This window comes from Kogia breviceps, chromosome 11, assembly GCF_026419965.1.
Source record: "Kogia breviceps isolate mKogBre1 chromosome 11, mKogBre1 haplotype 1, whole genome shotgun sequence".
NCBI lineage: Eukaryota > Metazoa > Chordata > Mammalia > Artiodactyla > Physeteridae > Kogia > Kogia breviceps.
The window spans coordinates 95,865,327-95,882,738 of NC_081320.1; positions in this window are offsets into that span (position 1 = coordinate 95,865,327).

The following is a 17,412-nucleotide window of genomic DNA, read 5'->3' on the forward strand; positions in this document are numbered from 1 at the left end:
GAGATAGGAGCTACGGCCCGGGCCAGATGCCGGGGAGCCCCAAACAAGGGCCTCGAGGCTTCCGCCTTTACGCTGTTGGGCAAAAGGGGCCACAGAGGGCTCGGGGCAGTGACGAGGGACTGTAAGACTTTGACCGACCTTGTGCAGGCGGGAGGCCCTGTCCCACGGCCGGATAACGTGGGGGCGCCTCCGTGCAGTGGGCCCCGGACAGCTGTCCTGCCTCTCGGTTCCCTGCGACATGGCAGGGGTGGGAACAAGCCCCTGGGGGCCTTTGGGGGTCTCCAGCTCCCCAGCCCCCCAGCACTGGCCCCTGGACCGACAACACATCAGTTCGGCTTCCTTTCTGAGGCTGGCCCGCCAAGATGTGCAGAGCCCGGGGGGGGGGATGCTATTCCCCTGCGGATGGACACAGCCCCGGGCACGGTCACCGGGCGCCTGGCATCAGCCTGTCTCGGTGGCCGCGTGAGGGCTGCTTCGCCTCCTGCCAGCGGGCCACACAGCGCGTTCTCAGGGAGGTGGATCATGTCAGCGGGCCGGGCACATGCCTGGCACCGGGCTCGCGCCGCCCTTTGAGTGGACGTCTCTGTTTCGGGGGCTGAGCGCTCACGGTGTTTGAGCCCAAGAGCACGGTCCAGAGAGGCAGCTGACGGGGACCATCTCCCAGCCTGAGCGCCAAGTCCTCCCCCCGAGACCTCAGGCGAGCAGATGCTCCAGCTAGACTCGTCTCTCAGGAGAGAATCCTTCTCGTTTCTTGGATTCCTGGTCCTCCACGGCTGGAGAGGTCCCCCAGAGATCTTTCAGTCTGGCTCCTTGTCTCCAGCAAGAAAACAGCTAAGCTCCCAGCTGGTGCCGAATGTCAGTCCAGAGCCAAGTGGGAAGCCAGGGGGAGAGGTGCCTGGGGAAGTGAGAAGACAGCGCCTTGATCCACCCCCCACCACCCCCGAGCTGAGCCCCTGCTGGGAGGTGCAGGCGGCACGAGTCAGAGCTCAGTGCCAGGTTACACTGGTCTGTTTTTAAGAGGAAGCCAGTGTGAGAAGCCCACATTGTAGAAAGACCCCGGGGTTTGAAATCAGCTTGGATCTCTGAGACGTTTGTACCCCTGAGCCATAAACTCCTTTAAGTGGAGCCCACCGCAAATCCCAGCGTTGTTTCCGGTTATTGTTTCCATCAGAAGGCATTAGCCTCCATAGATAAGAGCAATATTCTGGAATTTGGTCCTTTATTGGTGAAATGATTATTTGGCTGCAAAATCTCATAAGGCCAGTAATAACTGTGAAATCACCATGTACGTTTTATCACTGAGCTGTCCCCTTACTCTGCATCTACTGAGAAATAAAACAGGACTCTAAATTTGTTGTTCATATTATTTTATCCATAAATGGGTCCTGGCTTAGAAAAACACTTACATCATTCTATTGAGAAAGCAGCAAGGTTTATCAGCATATGGAAAAAGCAAAGCAAGGAAAAGAAACCCCTAAAGTGGAAACTGAGGTCGCCTGATCCGAGGCTCAGCAGTCATTCCTGATGGAAGGACCCTGTTCCCCGTGGATACTAAACTGCCTGCCTGGCCGGGTGTCCCAGGGGCCCGGGGCCCACGTGCAGGCCACCAGACTCACACACCCAGACTCACAGGAGGCGGGTTGGAAAAGCCAAACCACTGGATGCATTTAGCGTTGGCTAATGGTGTGACCCTCCTGGCCTCAGACACCCTGGTGCAGTTGTCACGTGAAAGCTGCCCCTTCCTCCCAGCCGGGATCTACAGAACCGGGCAGCGAGAGGTCCTCGGGGACTGTTGGGACAGGGGATGCGCGGACGCATCTCCAACTTGGAGGCCAGGCCGTTCCTTCTGTGTGAGCTGCAGCGGTAACTGCCGGCTTCCGACAGACGCAGTGGGGAAGAGCTCAAGTTTTGGTGTCTTGTCTGGATTCAAACCTTGGCTTCTCCATTTACCAGATGGATGAGCTCAAACATGCAGTTATGCTCCCTGGGCCTCAGTGTTTTCACTCGTAAAACGGGGTTAATATGTGAGACCTGAAATAATGCATAGAACATGCCGAGAACAGGAGCGCCTCGTAGGCCCTCAGTACAAGGAAGTATCGTTCAGGCTCGAGGAGGTTCAGGTTCGAGGAGCCGGCTTCCACAGCACTGAGAGAAGGATGCCGGGACTTTCTTCGGTGTCCACGAGACATGCGTGGTGGCTGCTGTCTGTTCGTCCCTCTGGGTTTCTTCCCTGTGTCTAATCTATGCAGAAATGCAAAGCAAATAGACCTGACAGACTCCTGAAACCCCGATTAGGCACCGGTATAGAGGCATCCCTCCACCACCCTTACACATCTGAACGTTTTCCGGATGCTTCCAGCTGTCACAGCGGGTCCTGGGGGCCACCGGTCTGGGGATGTGCCAGGGTGGGAAGCCCTGGCCCTGGTGATGGATGTGACTTCTCAGATGGGGCAGAAGCCTGCAGGTGGACCCAAGGCCAGGAACTGGGGGTAGATCGGTGGGTTTGTCGGGGGGATGAGTGCAGGCAGGGGTTCTCAGCCTTGGCCTCACACTGGAACCACCTGGAAGGCTTTCGAAACTCTTGCTGCCTGGGTCCTGCCCCCAAGGCTTATGATTTAAGTGGTCTGAGGTACGGTCTTTGTAGCGGAGTTTTTAAAGTTTTCCAGATGATTCTAATGGGTAGTCAGTGTGAGACAGCGATGCAGAGAGCAGGGCACCTGGGGATAAAAACGTGGGCGGGGGTGTGGCAGCATGTCAGCATCTAGATGTGAGAACACCCAGAGGAGCACAGGACAAATAAGACCAGCTTCTAGGCTGGAATACAAAACCTTAGCCAGAGAAGACTGGCAGGCGCCCCACTTCCTGGGATTTGGTCCAAAATTAAAGGGAAATTTTTCTTCATCCTCTGGGTTCCCCAAGTACCCCGTGTGGCGTCTGAGCCCTGACCTCCCCCCACTGTAGTTGTCTGATTATGTCTCCCCCAGGCTGCAAGGAGATTCCAGAAGGCAGAGGTGCTGCCATTTATGTATTATTAAATCTAAGCATCCCCAGTAATAAGCACCATGCCCAGCCCCTGGTAAGGGAGCAGACACCATCATGGTGACTTATTTGATGCTAACCTAATGCTTCTAGATCCCCCTAGACAGAGGCGGTGTTGGTCCTGCTGCCTGGGCTGAAACTGAGCCTCTATCAAGAATCAAGTGATTTCATCATGAGAAGAAGAGGAGCCTGGGGCCCTAGAGGACCCGATACCCTCTCTGATTATTTGCCTAAAGGAAGATTTTCTATAATAAAAAGTAGGATTGCTGGTTGCCACAGACTGTTTTAGTTTTCAGGAGGACATTAAGCAGCTATTACATTTTACTGAGTAGTTCCTTAATCTGGTTTATTTTTTATTTTTTGGCTTGTGCTTATGAGCCATTAATTGCTGTGCTAGGGTGACGTTAGCAGCCTTCCATCTGCGGGGGGAGGTGGTAGGAATAAAAGGAACTTCGAACTGCTTTTCTGATTATGAGTCTAGTCTGTCAGCTTTGACCTTTCCATTCCAACTCAATGCCTATTCAACAAAAACCTTGACATTTAAAAAGGCAGCACATCCAGCCCACGTCTTTATCTTAAAAGCCGACCACTTTTCAGATCCTTCTTTTTTCAGAGCTCAGCCAAAAAAGTAGTTTGGCATTTCTGCTTCTTCTGTTCCCTGGATTTCTGAAAAATACAGGGGAGACAGGAGGTTGAAAGATAAAAGTGTCTGGCTTCCCTGGTGGTGCGGTGGTTGAGAGTCCGCCTGTCGATGCAGGGGACGCGGGTTCGTGCCCCGGTCCGGGAGGATCCCACGTGCCGCGGAGCGGCTGGGCCCGTGAGCCGTGGCCGCTGAGCCTGCGCGTCCGGAGCCTGTGCTCCGCAACGGGAGAGGCCACAACAGTGAGAGGCCCGCGTACCGCAAAAAAAAAAAAAAAAAGTGTCTGTTAGCCAATGTCCGTTCCCTAAACGCGCTTACCTTCGCTGGCGCGTGTCTGCACACAGCTTTATTTTGCTTTGAAAAGGATAGGACTGCAGGTGTCAGGAAGCAAGATGAGACAGGTGGAAACCCACTTCAGTACACCTATTTTTAGTTCATATTCTATTTAAGTGGAAGTGATAACTCCAAGGTAACTGGCAAGAGAAAATGAGTCGGTTTGCACAGTAATTGTTTTGCCCAAAAAAGGAGTGAACATCCTCCAGGTATTCCAAAGGCTGAGGGAAGGGAAAAACCGAAGCAGGTTACTTAGAGAAGAACTTTTAAAGAAAAAGGAGGCTCTTTAAAGAAATCAGTGGAGTCAGGAAAAGATCCAGTGATGAATAATGAAACCTCTGATTGACTCAGGACCAGCTGTAGGACTGCTGTGTTATCTTCCTCTCTCCTGTGTCCCCTCTTGGGATTCCAAGTGCCCCAGCAGGGAAACGTCACTAGTTATGGAGTCTGGTCAGTGCTGGAACTTACCACCACCCAGAGGCATACCTCCCCCGAAATCCTGAAGCCTGGGGGTCCACTCGGACCACAGTCTCTAACTCCCTGATCCTTCCTTCTCACTGCTGTCCCACCTGCACATGGACCTTTTGGAGACCTCGCCCCTCTCTCCCTTCTGTACTCTCCACCCTCATCTTGACTTCCTTCCCTCACTAGCATGGCTCCATGGAACAGCGCTCACCCAAATTCTTGCCAAGACTCTCAACTCCCTTGTCCCCTGGGTCATTCTAACCACCTCCCTTCTAGTGGAAAACTCCCACACGGTACAGGCTGGTGTCCACGGGGCACACTCTGTCCAGCTCTCTCTCCTCTTCTCCTGGGTGAAAGATGACAAGGTAGCAGGGGTCTGTGTTGCCCACCCCGGGGAACTCGCTCAGCCTAGTCCAGTGCCTGGCATAGAGCACGTGCTGGTAAATATGTGTGGAGAAGCATTTCCCTTTCCATAGTAAGTGGACCCCAGGGCAGAATTGAAGAGTTCTTTTGTCTCTGCCGATGTTTGCTGTATGGTCTGGGATAATTCACCAGTGTGTCTTCCCAGTCTGCTTGAGTACATCTGGGAAGGAAACAGTGCCACACGGGTGGGTTCATGGTGTTTCTCGGTTTTTAAAAATTATTTATTTTTGGCTGCGTTGGGTCTTCATTGCTGCACACAGGCTTTCTCTAGTTGCGGCGAGCGGGGGCTGTTCTCCGTTGCGGTGCACAGGCTTCTCATTGCGGTGGCTTCTCTTGTTGTGGAGCACGGGCTCTAAGCGCATGGACTTCAGTAGCTGTGGCACGTGGGCTCAGTAGTTGTGCCTCGCAGGCTCTAGAGCTCAGGCTCAGTAGTTGTGGCGCACGGGCTCAGTTGCTCCGCGGCATGTGGGATCTTCCAGGACCAGGGCTCGAACCCGTGTCCCCCGCATCGGCAGGTGGATTCTTAACCACTGCGCCACCAGGGAAGCCCCAGGTTAATGGTGTTAATGGTGACACAGGATGAGCAAAGACAGAGCACTGACCGCTCGAGACAGCGGTCGATTGTGAGGGTGGATTGAATACCTGCCATAGACAAGATGCTCTCGTGGGTTCCAAAGAGGATACAACCCCAGCCCGTTCTAAAGAGGGTAGAGCCCCAGCCCGTCTCCAGGGCTCATCCTGCGGTCGGAGGGAAGAGATGAGGGAGGGGGATGGAGGAAGACAAGCGGACGGCCGCTCTAGAGGGGAGGGCATGGCAAGGGATGAAGTGAGAACACGGAACTGGGAGGAGGGGCCTGGGCTCCCATCTTGGCTCTGCCAGTGCTCTGGGCAACTCCAACAAGTCACTTCCTTTCCTTCAACTTCTGTTTTTTCCCAAGAAACTATGGAGTCGCTCTGGTCCCTTTTGGCTCTGACCCTCCATGAGTGAAGTCCCATCAAGCTGAGGGGTGGCCAGAACGTCTTCCCGGGAATCAGAATATGTCTGGAGCACACGGCTTTCGCTGGCTTTTCCCTCCAGAAAAGAAACGTTCCAGGGTCTGAGGGGAGAGCAGTGAAGAGAGCATTAAACTGACCTTAGCACATGTTCTGCGCCGGCTCTGCATCGAGTGAGGATGCAGGAGGGCAGCCTTTTGAGAACGGAAATCCGGAGATCTGAGGCCGAGCAAAGCAAGATGAATCTTATTTTTCTATTTGGGATTTTCTTTCTGACAGACACAGATGTTCTCTCCATCCCTCATTTGTCAAATGGACCTAATAATCGTGTCCTTGAGTTGTTGCATGCGCTATGCGATGACACGTGGAAAGCTCTGGAACATGCTAGTTCTCAGTGGAGACTGTTATTCACTTCATCATCCTTCCTGCCATTTAACTTTCTCATCTCCACGAGTGCTGAGAAAAGTCCCCTAGGGCTTTCTACTTCCCAGCTTTTCTCTTGGAAAAAGCCACTTTCAAGATTTTTGCTTTGAATTCAATTGAATTAGAAAAAAAAGTCATTTCCTGTTATTGCTACTGTGTCTCTTCCTTTCAAAGAATTTCACACAAGCGAATGCAACCTTGGCAGCCATGTAATATCTCAAGAAAATTAAAAAGAAGAAATGTTATTTGAAAATTATAGAAAATTGGCAGGTAATGGGGCGCAGCTCTGATTCACATTCAAAAGAGATTTCCTATCTGGCTGGAATAGGCTTGGGTGGGGGAGGGCAGGCAGAAGAGCCTGAAAGACAGAGAAATGCCCAGAAACGCGGCTTGCTTTCCCCTTCTCGTCTACCTTTGGGGACAACTGAGAACCCCTTTCTTTCTCTTTTAGGGAAAACATAATATTAAAATAGCATGTCTCCTTCTTAGGAATGTTCTAAAGCCCTTGGAATAGCAGATTCTCTTTTGAAATGACCTGCACTTAATACCATGCAAAGAGCAAAAGTGGAAACCTCCGATTTTCAAAAGATAGACGGTAATCGCCTGTTGTGAAAGCATTGGCTGTTTTCAGCAAACAAGGGATCGGTTTGGGAATAGTTGTCATTTGTGAACATAATCATGAAGTTAAACTTCAAGCTTTTCAGTGAATCACAGGAAAAGAATACTTTAGCCCACATTGAATATTTTAAGGAATTTCTCTCAACCTTGAGTGAGGATCAGATTTGCCTAAATGGATGAATTAGGTCCAGAACGATAGAAAGATCAGGCCCGTCAGTGAGCAGGAGAGATTTTTTGTTTTCTGTCACTTGATATGGATGGTGGCTCTTGGCTTCCTTCCGTGGGGAGGAAAGGCAGTGTTGGATTCTCCTCCTCTGGGTATGTTTTGTTTCGCCATCAGTTTTAGGTTTAGGGCCAAAACCCTTCAAAGCTTTGCTTATTTGCTTGCGGGCACCACGTCAACAATTCTTGTCCTTGTCACTTGGGGATGATGGAAAAAGATGGGGCTTCTGGCCCCAAACCAGCTTTCTAATGGTCATTTAGCACACAGCTAACTTTCTCTGACAATCATGTACTTTCTACCCAAATACTCTTTGCACTAAAATGACAAGTCATACCATGAACAATTTTTAGAGTTTCTGATATATCTTTAAATAACTTCCTATTGTTTCTTTCTCTGTTTGTTTGCTTTGTACTACAAAGGTAATATCATGTTTTAAGGATTGTTTAGCAAATGCAAATTTAAAAAGGAAGAAAATAGAAATAGCTGCAAATCTTTCTACCTACGGATAAGTGGTATTAATATTTTGGTGGATGCTTTGTGTGTGTGTGTGTGTGTGTGTGTGTCTGTGTGTCTGTGAATATACACATATTAGCCATTAGGTCATCTATTCATTTGATAAGTATTTATTAGGACACATTTATCATATGCTTAACCTATTAACAAAACCTGCATGGAACATAGTGTTGTGAAACATAATATTTTCACTTAACATCCTTCCATAAGAGTAAACAACCTCTTTCAAAATCATTTTTAATGGCCTCATAGCATTCCATTGGTGCAGGTATAGCTGTTGGTTTCGAGGCAGTATGTTTCTTGAACTAATAAATGAATACATACAAATTTGTTACTTCAATACGGCTCAATATCCTTTCCCACTCTAACAATATCTTATTAATTGTTTTAATAGTACTATAATTCTAACAATAGTGAGATCAACAATGAACATTTATTCGGTGCTTACTGTGTGTCAGACACTGTTTAATGCTTTACATTAAATATTGTATTTAATTTGCACAATAATCCGATGAGGTATCTGCTATTATGAATATTATCCATCAGATCATAACATTCAGCCTAAATTCTCAGTCCCTCTATGCACTGGGAGAACTGGACTTTTTTCTCCGTGTCTTTTAACTCTAGCTCAGATTCTTCAAATTCTGGCTTTCTAAAGCCAGAGAGAGATGATAAAATACCTATCATTTTAAAAAGCAATAAATGTACAAGGAAATGCAGTTTCAAGCAGTACATAATAGTATACATTTCAGAAGTAAAAACAAAAAATTGCCTGTTTTTGTTTTGTTTTATCTTAATAATACATTTAGGCTGCTCTTTTGCTATACTAGTTTGAAGCAATATTAATTGACTCGCATACACAAAGGCTAATAAGTCTGGATTACTTTCACTACCCTCCACCTCCTTACCTCAACTCCTCCTTGCAATTTTACTATTTATTTATTTATTTGCGGTACGCGGGCCTCTCACTGTCGTGGCCTCTCCCGTTGCGGAGCACAGGCTCCGGACGCGCAGGCTCAGCGGCCACGGCTCACGGGCCCAGCCGCTCCGCGGCACGTGGGATCCTCCCGGACCGGGGCACGAACCCGCGTCCCCTGCATCGGCAGGCGGACTCTCGACCACTGTGCCACCAGGGAAGCCCCCCAATCTTTTTTCTTTAAGAAGAAAGGAGGGGGAAGGTGTGGTCATCAGGCCCCTCTCTCTTGAGCCCAGCATTTCTTAGAATCATCTTCGTTATCGTCCCCCAAGGGCTTTTTAGACTTTTTAGATTTTCCTATTTGCACCAACCGCCATGAAACCTTAATACCACAGATATACCGCATATCTGTTTATGCTCTGTATGGCTTCACTCTGTGCTTTATACATAAAAAGAGTAAAAAATGTTCACCCTGAGAGCCAATTTTGGCCCTCTTGGGGGTCATATCACTCGTGTTGGGAATTTGTGATCTAGTGCAGCAGAATATTCCAAAACAATTTTAAAAGAATATAAGTCGTTTTCAAAAAAACAGAGCTATGCAGCAGTGCTGTGCTAGAAAGGGGAACCTAGTCACCTGAGGACAAGTCTGAATTCTGTGCCATTAACCTTACTGTTGCCCTTGTACCTTTAGCCCCTCCTGATAGCTAAGCTGAGCAGAGAGTCAGCAAGTACTCCTGTGGATCTCAGGGAAGCTTTGTCCCACGATCGCACCCTGGGAGCGTGGAGGCAAGACCGGTGCCCGGCGTCTGCTCAGCGCTGGGCCTCCTGGACCACACTGGGAGCTGGGAAGCCAGGGTCCCACCCCAGGCAGGAGCCAGTTCACAGATACGGGTGGCCGGTACCTCAGAGCACGGTGACTGAACACAGAGATGAGGGTCAACCAGGAGAACACTGATCCTTCAACCTAAAAGCACCCCGTCCACCTCCCCTGAGGTCCCCTTGATGGCCCAGCCGGAGGCGACCTCGCATCCCGAGCTCCAGTGTCGCCCGCGACCACGGCACGCGGCACGGTCATCGCCTTATGAAGCACTGACCCTTTCGTGCGTGTGTTTCTCCCCGTGGAGGGCGTGAGCTGCCCTCCCCTGCCTGGCCTAGCGCTCTGAGCGCAGCGGGCGGTCAGCTCACGTCTGAAGCAGGAACCGTGGGGCCCGGGCCCGTGCGCTGCAGGTAATGACCTCGTCTGCTTCCAGGAGAAGGTGCTAATTAGAGACGTGGAGATGCAGGGAAAGAACACCCACCCAGACTGAATCGGGTTTGGATGATCTAAGTATTATTAAGGAACAGCTGGACAGCGAATTGTCCAGGGAATAGCAGTTGTATCAAATTACATGCGAATTTGAAGCAACTGATAGTGGCTCATTACTGAGGTCCCCCTGCGGGAGGTGAGGGACTCTCGCTGTGTCTTTTACGTGACTTTCAGAGTCTCTGTACAAGCTGCTTGGCTCAGTCACCAGGGTTGCCCCTGCAGCCTCCAGTACCCAGTCCCACCGGCATCCCAGGAAGCCCACCCTGGAGTCTGAGGGAGAGGGATGGAGGGAGAGCGTGCTTTCTTCCCATTGCCGAGCCCTCCCAGTGGATTTGAAGCCTTCTGGACAGGTTGTCTTGGCCCTCTGGACTCACCACTTGAGATGGGGCCTCCCCTTCCGCTCCCCATGCAGAAAAGCATAGGCACAGCCTTGAGCAACAAGAAGGATAAGGAATAAGGCTGGCTCGTCTGGGCCTGGGGATTCCAACTGGGGCAAAGCCTCCGTGGGCCAGAGGAGCTCACGTGGACGGGAGCAGAGCTGGGCGCGCGAGGGCCGCTGGGCCGGACTCCTGTGCCGCTGGGGTCCGGAAAGAACGGTCAGAACTGCTCTGGCTGCCTGGGAGCCTGGCCCTGTCATCGGGCGCTCACCTCCCTCAGCTTCTCACTCTCAATCCAAAGTCACAGAGGAGCCGGGACGGGGGCAGCCGGGGGGGCCCACGCAGCACTGCCAAACGTGTCTGTGGTGCAGGTCCACCCTTCAGATTGGGGGGGCCCTCTTACCATGTGTCTAAATATTACCGAGCTAACAAATTCTTAGATAAAATACACCCCATTCCATTACCTTGACCAATACCTTTATACTATCAAAATGAAAAAATAGGTGTACAGCTTACACACCTGGAATTTGATACAACAGGAAGATGTCAGAATTTAATATTCTGTGTGTCTGGCTGTTGATGCGGTGAGAACCCATTCTCCCTGGAGCCCCGCATACATGCTCGGCCCTCTGCCTGCGATTCTGTCTCGTGGTCTTTTCTGGGCTAGGTCCCCCTCATCTTGAGGCCTCACCCTGATCAGCCCACCCTACCTCACCCCATCATCTTTGGTCCAGTGACCTCACTTCTTTTCTTCTTAGAACTGTTGGAAATAATAATCATGTATGTGTTTGTTTAGCTGTTTGCTGTCTGCCTTCTCCACTAGAAGGAAAGAGCAAGGAACATGGACTGGGAGCTGAACACCCAGCAGCAAAGACGGGGCCTGGCTAGTACTTGTAAACATGTGTTGAACAAATGAATGAATGAATGACATACAGTCAGTGGTACAAAGACCTTAGACATTGCTAGGTACACGGAAGACGAGTCCAGATAAAAACATGAGAAACTTACAGGCAAATGTAAACCGCTTAAAACAGGTTTTATTCTCACACTCAAAATAAGGAGTGTGGGAAAAAGAACATTTCATTGCACTTCTCATTCATTGCATTCATTCATTCATTGCATGATGCACAACCTGAGGACAAGAAGGGGGTGGCATCCCAATGACCACTATTTCACCTTCTCTGAGAAAGACCCCAGCATCCTCAGATGGGCTCCCGGTAGCGATATGGTGAAGGTGTACGCCCCCGCCTTCCAGACAGAACGGCAGGCCCAGGGATGTACACCTGTCCCAAGCTGGACCACTCACAGCACCTGCCCCTAGGCCACGGGTAATTCATTGGTCCCGGGGCATGTGGCCCACCAAGAAAATTGTGAAACTCTGAAATGGGCAAAAACCGATTGGATATCCTTTCAGTGGGCTGCTCGATGTGGCCTGGGGAACATTTTTGGGGTTATCTCATTCTACACGGGTCTGTGTCTCTCACTGTCTTTGATTATTATTCAGCTTTTTAAAGAGTAAAGCTCACTGTGGAGAGATAACGTTGATGCCTGTTATTTCTGTTCATAGAAATGCAAGTAATTTTGTTCTGTCAAGTTGCAATTGATTACCACCCCCCGTGGAAGAAGACAGTTTTACATCTATTAGCAAATTCATTTCTGCCTTCCTGATTGCATACACACACACATATACACAGATATATCTTCTTTGGATTTTTTTAAAAATTTATTTATTTATGTTTGGCTGCGTTGGGTCTTCGTTGCTGCGCGCAGGCTTTCTTTAGTTGTGTCGAGTGGGGGCTACTCTTTGTTGCGGTGTGTGGGCTTCTCATGGCGGCAGCTTCTCTTGTTGAGGAGCACGGGCTCTAGGCACACGGGCTTCAGTAGTTGTGGCTCGCGGGCTCTAGAGCGCAGGCTCAGTAGTTGTGGCGCACAGGCTTAGTTGCTCCGCGACATGTGGGATCTTCCTGGACCAGGGCTCGAACCCGTGTCCCCGCATTGGCAGGCGGATTCTTAACCACTGTGCCACCAGGAAGCCTTGGATTCTTTTCAAAATTTGGGGTTTTTTTTTCATCTTACTGATCTTTCATTAATTAATTAGTTAAATAAAATATTTGGCCTGTATTGATTTCATGTTTCTAGGAGAGTCACAATTTTACTCTTAAAAAATACTAATCCTTTGACAAAACCAAGCAGGACCAACTGGAATTTGGGAATGTTGGTTCCCATATTGCGCTGAGGCAGAAGTCAATCTGCAGTTAGAAGGAGATAAAACCGGCATTTCAGGAGAGTCAGAGATGAGAGAGAGAAAATTTTGGAGGCTCCTGGCATCTGGGAGCTCTGGCTGTAGCCCCACTTCGCTGACTGCCTGAGTCTCACCATCAACTCGATTCTCATCTAACTGACTTACAGTTGGGTTTCAATCCACTGCACAAAAGGGGGCTTGTTGATATCGCTCTCACACCGAGAGGCTGATTTAAGCAGCCAGGTGGTGTTTTAAAAATCCACCTTGAGCTGCTTGAAAGTAATAGGCAAAGGAAGCAAACCCAGGTCCCGCCACATAAGGAAAGGACGAGGAGAAGGGGTGCTTCCGCTGGCATTGAAGGGGCAAAACTCACTCAGAGTCTGGGAATTCATAACCTGGTGACTGACAAGTTTGAGGAGGGAGCTCACAGCCAAGGGCAAGGTGGTCACTGATGTCCTGAGGGCAAAGGTCTCAGAAGTGCACCCCCAGCAGCTCTGCAGAAGCACGATGAAGTCCATCCTCTAGCTGTGCCTGAAGGACAGACCCCTCTCCTGAGGACCAGAATTCCTGGGTGAGAGGAATTCCCAGCCGGGACAGACCACAGCCAGCACAACTGCCCTGCCCTGGATGTAACCACGGGGGGTTTTATTGACAACTGATCATTTATACCAGCGTTTACATATAAAATTAAAGAATGAAAGCTACTATGAGGAAAACAAGAGGAACACTGCCAGGCTCTTACCATCCTGTTATTCTTAGAGCAATTGTGAATCTTTAAGAAGGTTCATCTTTTCCCCTTATAAAGACACCAAGTGGTTCATGTTTCCAAGTTACCTTTTTTTTCTTTTTTTGGCCACGTGGCATGCGGGGATCTTAGTTCCCCAACCAGGGATGGAACCCGTGCCCCCTGAAGTGGAAGTGTGGAGCTGGACAGCCAGGGAAGTCCCGTCCAAGTTACTTTTTTTTTTTTTTTTTGCGGTACGCGGGCCTCTCACCGTTGTGGCCCCTCCCGTTGCGGAGCACAGGCTCCGGACGCGCAGGCGCAGCGGCCACGGCTCACGGGCCCAGCCGCTCCGCGGCACGTGGGATCTTCCCGGACCGGGGCGCGAACCCGCGTCCCCCGCATCGGCAGGCGGACTCCCAACCACTGCGCCGCCAGGGAAGCCCCCAAGTTACTTTTTAAAACACTTTTTTTTTGTGCTTAAACATGCTGCCCCTAATGCCGCCATAATGGAAACCTGCAGTGTAACAGCCAGTGGACCCCAAGTCCAAGAAACTTGGATTTGAACCCTGATTCTGCCATTAATCAGCCAAGTGACCTTAGCTGAGTCCTGTAATCTCCCTGAGCCTCAGTTTCTTCATCCAGAAGATGGGATGCCATGCAGTTATGATGAATCACGCCAGGGCCCGGTGGGGACGAGGGTCTCCACGGAAAGTAGAGGAAGCATACTGGGGTCTCTGCAAGGAAACAGGGGCCTCTGAATACTCAGTCTTTTCCTGATTGTCCCCTCTCACTTCAAACTTCAAATCCTGGGGGGCAGGAAGGAGGATGCAATTCTTCAGACATATCCTCCTTGATATTTTAACTCAGTGTAAATTGACTTCAGTCTAGAACAGGACCAGCTGGAAATCTATTCCAAGGGCTGGTCCCACGCAGCTGTGAACAGGAAACAGCCCATGCGAGGTGGTTTCAGAGGCGCCTTGGGAAGGCTGCCCCTGCCCCACTCCTGCTTCCAGAAATTCCACCTTCCTGCTTCAACCCTCGGTTCTAAGCCCGCTCCGTCCCCACCCCAGCCAGGGACAAGGACTCACCTGAAGCTGCAGCGATCAATTACAGCTCGGAATCGATTCATTTCAGGAACAGCAGGAGCTTTAGAGCCAGACATCCAGGGAGAGGGTGCCGGCTTCACCCAGCAGCTCCGGGCCGAGGGCAAGCCTCAGCCACAGAAGGAAGAAACAGTTGCTGTGAGGGTTCAGTGAGACACTGCACGTAAACGCCTGCCCTGTCGTTGTTTCTATTATTATTATTTAGGTGCTGTTTACCTGACTGAACCAGAGAGACGGGGGCAGAGGACAAGAACACCGTGCATAGGGAGAAAGGCTAGAACACGGCACCTGGCATTCCGTGGGCCCTCTGGCTTAGGTGTCCCTCGTCGGGGGGTCCCAGCCTGGTGTTTGTCACCTGCCAGTGAGCCTTGGGGTGGGGGGCAGCCATGGCACAAGCCCTGTGAGGAGGTGCCCACTTCCCCCTGGTGAGCCCAAGTGATCTTCCTCCCCAGAAACCACCCCCCCAAGTTCCAGCTGCTGCTATGGCACCTCGTTCACCGAGCCCGGCCACCCCTCCCAGGAACTGAGCTGTGTGGGTTTGAATGACTCAAAAAGCAGGCTGAGGGGCTTCCCTGGTGGCGCAGTGGTCGAGAGTCCGCCTGCCGATGCCGGGGGCGCGGGTTCGTGCCCCGGTCCGGGAAGATCCCACGTGCCGCGGAGCGGCTGGGCCCGTGAGCCGTGGCCGCTGAGCCTGCGCGTCCGGGGCCTGTGCTCCGCAACGGGAGAGGCCGCAGCGGTGAGAGGCTCGCGTACCGCAAAAAACAAAAGCAAACAAACAAACAAAAAAGACCCAAGCATGTCCTCCCCTGTCTGCCCCCCTCCAGGCCGTGAGCTCTAGGCAGACAGACCCCAGGCTCACACAGGTCACGTGCTGAGAAAGGGCAGGTACAGAGCAAGCGCCCCACACACCTGTCTCTATCTTTTCTTTCCTCCATCCTTCCTTCTCTCTTCTCTCCCTCCCTCCCTCTCTCTCTCTCTCTCTTTCTCTCTCTCTCCACCAAAGTAACAGATGCCTACTAGCCACCCATGTGACTGAGGGATGATACACGTGGACCAATGGGGAACAGCAGGGAGCCCGCGCCGCACAGAGGTGGACGGGGCTCCGGCTTCCCGCTCATCCCGGTCCGACCCGGGCCCTTCACCGATGAGCAACACCGCTTAGAGCAAGCGTTCAGTCTCTCTGCGCCTCGGTTTCTGTGTAGAATTGAGTAGGACAGTACCTACCTGTGCTCTCGTGAGGCTTCAATCAGATGCTGCGGGAAAAGGTGCAGCGACGCGCGTGGCGCGTGTAACCCGGGCACCCTCACGCTTCCGCTCGCGCCGCCGCCTCCACTCGCACCTTCTGCTTCTGAGGATGATAGTATTATGGGCGCACGTGGCGTCAGGGCCACGACTCCCATGAGGAGGTCACGGCCTCCTTCTCCCGGTGGCTCCCTTTCCCCCACCGTCTCAGGCCCCTCCCTGTAGGCAGCGTGTCGGGTGACAGTGGGCAGGTCATCTCAGCAGCCAAAGGTCCACCAGAGCGGAGAGGGTCCTCGCTGACCGCGGCAGGCCACAGCTCTCCTGGCCTCGGGACCTCACTGTCAACTGAGGACATCAGATCAAACGGAGGCCAGGGTGTGCGTCAGGCTCTTGCGGACCGAGCAGAAATGTCAGGAGGTGACATCCTCAAGCCTGGGTCGGGGTGGCCCGGAGGAGGGCCCCCACTACGTCATAGTGCGGACAGCCGGATGGGAAGTCAGGGCAAACTCACCTGTCTGGGGTCCTGTCTTCCTTTTCTCATGCAGCTGTCCTAAGAAGAAGCCCTCCACACCTCCGCTTTCTATCCCCACGTTCGTGGATATTAATTGACCATTGAAGGACCGAAGGAGATTTTGGCCCAGGCTGAGGTCAGAACCTGTCTGGCTATGGTCAGAATCTGGCTTTCTCCTGCGTTTTACCTGGATTGAACTTAGCTCTCTCCCTGCCGCCAACTGCCAGATCCCTGCTGACCAATCAGGGGTACCGCCCTGGGAGACCTGTGGGTAGTGTCATCACACCCTGCTGTGGCCACAGGACCTTCCTCCTGAAAACTCCGATCGAGATCAGAGTAAAACTAAAATAATCATCATGAGAGCTGTCTTTTGGGAAGAGCTGCCCCAGGCAGCTCCCGGGCTTGAGGGCGTCTGAGTGTGGGCAGACAGCTGGGCTGTGGTCACGCAGTGGTTAACTCTGGGCGTCCAGTGAAATGTGCTCCGAGGGCGGCTGTGTCATGTTTACGCGTCTGTTGATTTTCCATGTCTAGACACGCCACACCTCAGACAACACTCCTGGACTCTGTGACTTGGTGAGCCGGCCTCTTTCCCTCTCTCACGTCGTGTCTATCTCGCAGTCTCCCCAACCTGCGGTGATCTTCAGAAACCTCAAATCTGAGCAGGACGTCTCTGGGGTGCCCCATCCCGCCACGTGATATTGTCCGAATCGTTCACCTGAGTGTTCCAGGCCCTTCTCTGTCTGGCTGGTGTCAGCTCACAGCACATCCTCCTGCATCCTAGGGTCTTCTGCGTGGTCTGCAGGCCCCTCCCCTCGGCTCTGACCGTCCCTCTGGTTTAGGAGGCCCTTCCGCTCATTCTGGAACGAGGGGGCCGGAATCAAAACCCTGTTTTTCCACTTCCAGGTCATGTGACCTTTGTCACATGGTGTCACATTCTGTGCCCCAGTTCCTCATCTGTCAAATGATAGCTAATATCAGCATCCACCTAATAGGGTGATGGGGGTTAAATGACGTAAAAAGTGTTACGTGCTTGGAACAGTTCTGGGCCCAAACGTGAGCTATTGCTGTTGCTATTAGTCTCGACAACTGTTACCATGGTTCTTCTTCTTCAAGGATCAGCCCGAATCCCACCTCCTCCAAAACACCTTTACAGATGCCCTGGCCAGGCTCCCGACCATGGTTTGTCTCCCTCTCTTGGATCCCACGGTCTGTGAGCCTCTATTTTTGCCTCATCACCATCTGGCTGGTCCTCGGTTATTTTGGTGAATCTGACACCCTCAGACAGAGCTTCCTGAAGGCTGGACCAAAGCTTATCCCCCAG